A 6000-nucleotide genomic window follows, 5' to 3' on the forward strand; every position below is an offset into this window, starting at 1 on the left:
TTATTGACAGTGATGGTAATTCTTTACACTTTGACACTCTAGGGTATTTAAAATACAACATTTGGTATTTAATTACACAAAAGTTAAATGATGTTTATGTTTGTTCAAACTACTTATTTAAAATGAGCCAAATCAACACAATTCTTGAGTTTTTTTTTTGATGGCACAACTTAATTGTTTTATGTTCAATCCACTTACATTTGTAAAAACGCATAAGTTAACTTAATTCCTTCATGTCGTGCCTACACAAATCGATTGTGAAAACCCATTGTTACAAACCATTTGAGTTAAAAACGAATCTATATGAGTACTGTGAACTTACTCCATTTAAGTTGAAGTAATGAGTTGTTTAATTAACTCATTACCTTCAACACTGAGTTTAAAACTCTTCAAATGAGTAGAATTAACTCTCAGCCAATTTTGAGTTAAATAAACTTATTTCATTTGATAAAGTTAAGATAAACTGTAGAGTTTAAAAGTGTATAATTGTTAAATATATCTATAATGAATTGCTGTTTATGTGAATGATATAAGCATAAACATGATACATACGGTAATGTCTTTTAAAGGCATCTATCTGTAGGTTGTTGATGTTACATTAAAAATCCCGACATCTTGTGTAGTTTGTGCCCAGCGAGGTCTGGTAAAAAAAAAGAAAAAAAAAAAAAAAGAGTTGATAAAGATCCTGTCTAGCTGCAGTTCTGAGAAAGATTTCTTTGCTCTGAGGAAAGCGTCACTGCTGTGTTTCTGTGGCATGTCCTTTATGCCATCCTGAACCACAAGCACAAACCGAAGCAGGAAACTCTTGTGAAACCCCAACACACGTGTCTGTTCCTGCTCCTGCTTTACAACCCTAGAAATGAGGAAACTAACTTTTCAGTTCAATCGAACTATCTAGATCAGGGGTTCACAACTGGTTTGGCCATAGGACCCACATTTTTACATGGTCATCAAGCCGCGACCCAAATTTTTAGGAACTATAATACCGTTTCAGGAATTATACTTAATTTGTATTTATTTGTTAACATGAACAAGTAGTGACAGATACATCGTAAGAAATTCACCAAGACTTACAAATAAACAATATTTTATTGCGGTCATTTAACAAAATGGATCAAATTATAGAATATTACAAAGTAAAAACGATAAAAACTGTTAATAATAAACTGTTAATAAAACATGTTTTCTGGTTTCTAAATGTTTTAATTTAGAAGGTTTTATGCTCTCTTATGCGAGCACCTCACTACATATGACACTGAGGCTTTTTTGTCATCAATATATATATGTATATATCCATACTTTACATATTCGGGGTCGTACTTGCGCTTCGACATATTTGTTGCAATAATTAAATGAAATTTCACATCTCAAACGGTAGGGTTGTTGCGCACAGATTTCAAAATAAAAGTCCGGTATAAGCAAAGAAATAAAAATAAATAAATAAATTTAACTGTTGTTGTTTTTTTGACCACACACTCCGTGACCCACCGAAAATGTTCCCGCGACCCACTTTTGGGTCACGACCCACCAGTTGAGAAACACTGATCTAGATGGTATATATTGAGAAACAAGGTGAATGTAGAAAAATAGCCTACTTCAGTAATGCACTGCTTTTGTTGTGCTCTGAAAAACAACATTTGAATGTTTGTAAAAAAAGTCTATTGTACAATGCGCTGATATTATGTAGTGTCAAAATACAAATTAACATTTTAATGTAGAGAAAGGCTAGGCAGTGGAAGGTAGTGCTGTCGCCTCACAGCAAGAAAGTCGCTGGTTTGAACCTCGGCTCAGTTGGCATTTCTGTGTGGAGTTTGCATGTTCTCCCTGCCTTCGCGTGGGTTTCCTCTGGTATATATATATAAAATATATATATATATATATATATATATATATATATATATATATATATATATATATATATTTTTTTTTTTTTTTTTTTTTATGATGGATGATAATAAATTAGCATTTAAAATAAGTATTTTTTATATTACTAAAATTCTAATCTCACTACATTATATATAACAATGTAACAACTTGTAAATAAACAAATCTTTGTAAACCAAAAATAGTATGATGAGCACTTTGACAAAAATGTAGGAAGTATTTTTGTTGCTTCAAAAAGTGTATTAATGATGACCCTCCGACAAGCGATCCAGCACAAAATAGTGCTTAAAATGTCACTAAAATGCAGTATTTAAGAATTGAATATCTGTAAATATCTGGAAAAAAAGAATCACTCCTTTTAATAGGCTGGCTACAAACCTGATATATCAGCCCCAGTAGAGCTTTTATGTCTAGCAACGCCCCTGCTTTTGAGGCTTTTTTAGTCGACAATGTTGTTGTTGTTTAGATTGCAATTATGTTTAGTTGGCTGTCGATGGTAAACGTACCCCTGAATGGGCAACATAAATATTTTTGTTTCTGATTCCTCATTAACTTTCACATAAAAGACTGATTCATTTGATTAAGCAGTAGGCAGATGCATTTTGAAATTCACAAATATACTGTAACAGTATGCGGTATGTCTAAAGTTTTTATAATAATATGATAGCAGGCCTAAATAGGATTTCTAAAGTTCTCATTCAGCTCTTGTCCAGTTTATTTCCGTTACTTATTACCGCACACAATTGGGTCAAACCAATGCAATCAAGCTTAGAGGTATAGACTTCTGCCAAATCTCAGAATGCACAGAAAAGACTCGGTATTAAAGATCTGCTCCGTTCCCTTATCAGCGGCTCACATAAAGGCCTTCTCTTCTGTGCGACTGCCGAACCGCATTTCTGCTCCTCGCTAGGGCTAATTGCCTGTGGTTCTCTGCAGACCGCCTGCTAGAGAAGCAGTTGTTATGTTCATCGTGATTTCTTTTGTCACTGTCTGGCGTGTTGCTTCAGCCGCGTGCTTTAATATGCCTGCCAACACAAATGAGGATGACAGTTTCTGCTTTTCCATTTACGCAGTTCTTTTCTTATTATTTATTTTCTACATACTTTTCTCTCAAATTGCTTCGAGGAGCTTTTGCGTACTTGTGGTGTCACTTCTATCTTGATTTTTGTGCTTTTTAAATGGATTCAAAGTACTTTGTGGCTTCTTGTCATATTGTTGTCGTCCATTCTTTTATTAAAATCACCATCGGTTGGGTTTAGGGAAGGAGGAGGGTCAGTCAGTCGACAGTGGACACTAGTGGATTTCCATGAGAACAACAAATTTGAGATCTCATAAACTGTACACAGCGGCCTCTGGTGGAAAACTGCAAAAAAAAGTACCTCCCGGGACGTATTTGGCACTCTCCAGAAATGTATATAGGGGTACATTTTCAGAATGAACCTGGGTTAAACAATACAGTCTTTACAAAAAGAACACAATTACTTTTCATATAGAAAAATAAGTTATTTTGGGGTTTTTTCCCACTAAATCAGTGACATCATTTGTGAACTTGGCAAATATAAAAGGTTAAAATCCACACGCACTTTTCTAAAAAAAGTAGTATTGATCAGGACTAAGGTTGATTAACAGATTTATGCAAAAAAATAACATTTAATTGATGTTTTCATCTCAAATTAAACAAAAGGGTAGTAAATGTTAGGGTTAAAATGAGCATATACAGTGGTGTTACACCAGAGGACATGTTTTCGGTGACGAAACATATGTTTTTGTAAAATATATGAATGAATGATTGCCATTTACTAAAATAGCCACTTGTAAAATTAGGCCTCAGGTATTTATTTATTATTTAATGTTTTCCTGTTTAATTAATGACAATTGTACTTAATAAACTATTCTTAAGACAGTCCCACCACAGGACAGTTTTGAAACAGCAGTTTTTTTGACGAGAGACAAAAAATATTTAACAATTTACCACATTATTAATGATGACAATACTAATTATATTCATTTTTGTTGTGTGTGGTGTCGTGTCAACATCCAATAAAAACATTGGGCAAGACTTTATTTGATGGTCCCTATTGCACATTTTATTGACTAAAAAGTAATTGTCGTGTATTTGCAATGCAACTTTGAGTATTAGTAGACTGTCTGCTTAACATCTGCTGATGCTACTACTTCAACAGGCATTTAACTGACTATAAGAAACATTGCAAGTACATGTCAACTTACCCTAACCCCAAACCTAACAGTCTACTTATAATCTAATCAGAATTATTTGGCCTGTTCAATGTAACTTCAATTCAACAAAATGCGTTAAAGGGATCATCAAAATCAAGTGATCCTTCGACTATCATTTGTAAAAGACTCTGGGAAACGATAATAAACAACACCAAAATCTCCTCCCGTCTTCCATTATTGTGAAATCTAGTAATGTTGCACAATGCGAAAGAAAAGAGGAAGGGGCAGATTTCCTCAATCTCTCATGTCCTCTTTATCAGACAACATCAAACATCTAAGAAACCTTCAAGACACGCATAATGAAATGGGTTCTTCATATTTAATCTCGATACAGAGACGTTATTTTCTACTGTGGCCAGAATAAAAGCTCTTTATGTCAAATGTACCTTTTACTACAAGTTCTTTGGTTACTATATAACAGTCTTAGATATAATTCGTGAAAATTTAAAGCATTTAAAATGGCTTTATACGGTAAATAAGAATTAAAAATAGTCTGAGATATGACCTGGGGGTTAGTGCACTGAAACAAATGATTCAATAAATGTACAAAACCTTTTTAAGGCAAGTGATTGCAAACTATTTATATGGGCTGAATTTAAACAAACTAATTAAATGTAATGTTCAACTTAATTCATTTGTTAAAATTCAGCCCATATAAATTGTTTGCGATCACAATAGTCTTTTAGTATATATTTTTTGAATGCATTGTGTTTGTTAACAATTATGAAAAATCAAACATTCTTTTTACTGTATGGGAATGGGTTGGTGATTGCACAAAATAATAATCGTATGGATAAAGATAATTTCCATTCCGTGAACATCGAGCACTTTTTCTACATTGTTCGGAAGGGAAGCTGAACACAGATGTTGGTGTGAAACAGGAAGTGTTGCAAGAGCAGTGGTCCCAATGTGCCAAAACACAATGGGCGTGTGATTTAAATAATGATAAAAAAAAATCTCATTTACTTAAAGAAAGTGTGCAATTTCTGCACCCTCTTTGGAACAAAGAATATCACAAATGAGCCGATCTTATTGGAAAATAGCATTTTACTTACATAGATATACGGTTGAAGTCAGAATTATTTGCCCCCATTTGAATTTGTTTTTCTTTTTTAAATATTTCCCAAATTATGTTTTACAGGGCAAGGACATTTTCAAAGTATGTCTGATAATATTTTTTCTTCTGGAGAAAGTATGATTTGTTTTATTTCGGCTAGAATAAAAGCAGTTATTAATTTTTTAAAAACTATTTTAGGGACAAAATTATCAGCCCCTTTAAGCTAATTTCTTTTTTGATAGTCTACAGAACAAACCATCATTATACAATAACTTGCCTAATCACCCTAACCTGCCTAGTTACCCTAATTACCCTATTTAAACCTTTAAATGTCAATAATAAATGTTTAAATGTATAATAATAATAACTATACACTACACTCCCAGAAATAAATGTACAGGAGCTGTCACTGGGGGAGTACCTTTTCTAAAGATACATATTTATCCCTGAAGAGTCAATAATCATACCTCAAAGGTACTTTTTAGGTACATTTGGGCACTAAAATGCACCTTTGAGGTACTACTGTGGACTCTTTGGGTACAAATATGTCTCTTCACTGAAAATGATTAACCCTGAGCAAATACCTTAAAACTCAGTGTTACATTTTGGAGTGAATTAAGCACTATTTGAAAAGAAAACTCCAACAATTTGACAAAATTTGGCGTCCTTTTATCTGCTACCTTGAAAAAAAACGTTGGGAAATCATGCCTAATTTCTGTAATGTTTTAATATGCTTTGTCATCATACTGACAAAACATCAAATTCTCCCAAACTGTTTGCCAAGCTTATGATTATATTACATATTTAGAATAACCAATAGA

General features: G+C 33.1%; 1 protein-coding gene across 4 annotated transcripts in view; it reads right to left on the reverse strand.

Annotated features, from left to right (window-relative positions):
* The window catches only part of csf3r (colony stimulating factor 3 receptor), an 83019-nt gene that overhangs the window by 25918 nt on the left and 51101 nt on the right, over positions 1-6000 (reverse strand). For 2 of the 4 annotated variants that reach the window (XM_073924432.1, XM_073924433.1), the window contains one exon: positions 553-640. The gene's annotated coding sequence lies outside the window, so the exon portion shown is untranslated. Of the gene's footprint in view, positions 1-552; positions 743-6000 lie in introns of those variants that run through there. The other 2 variants (XM_068213841.2, XM_005173451.6) reach the window with 1 other exon arrangement.

The sequence above is a fragment of the Danio rerio genome, chromosome 16 (genome assembly GCF_049306965.1).
Source record: "Danio rerio strain Tuebingen ecotype United States chromosome 16, GRCz12tu, whole genome shotgun sequence".
Taxonomy (NCBI): domain Eukaryota; kingdom Metazoa; phylum Chordata; class Actinopteri; order Cypriniformes; family Danionidae; genus Danio; species Danio rerio.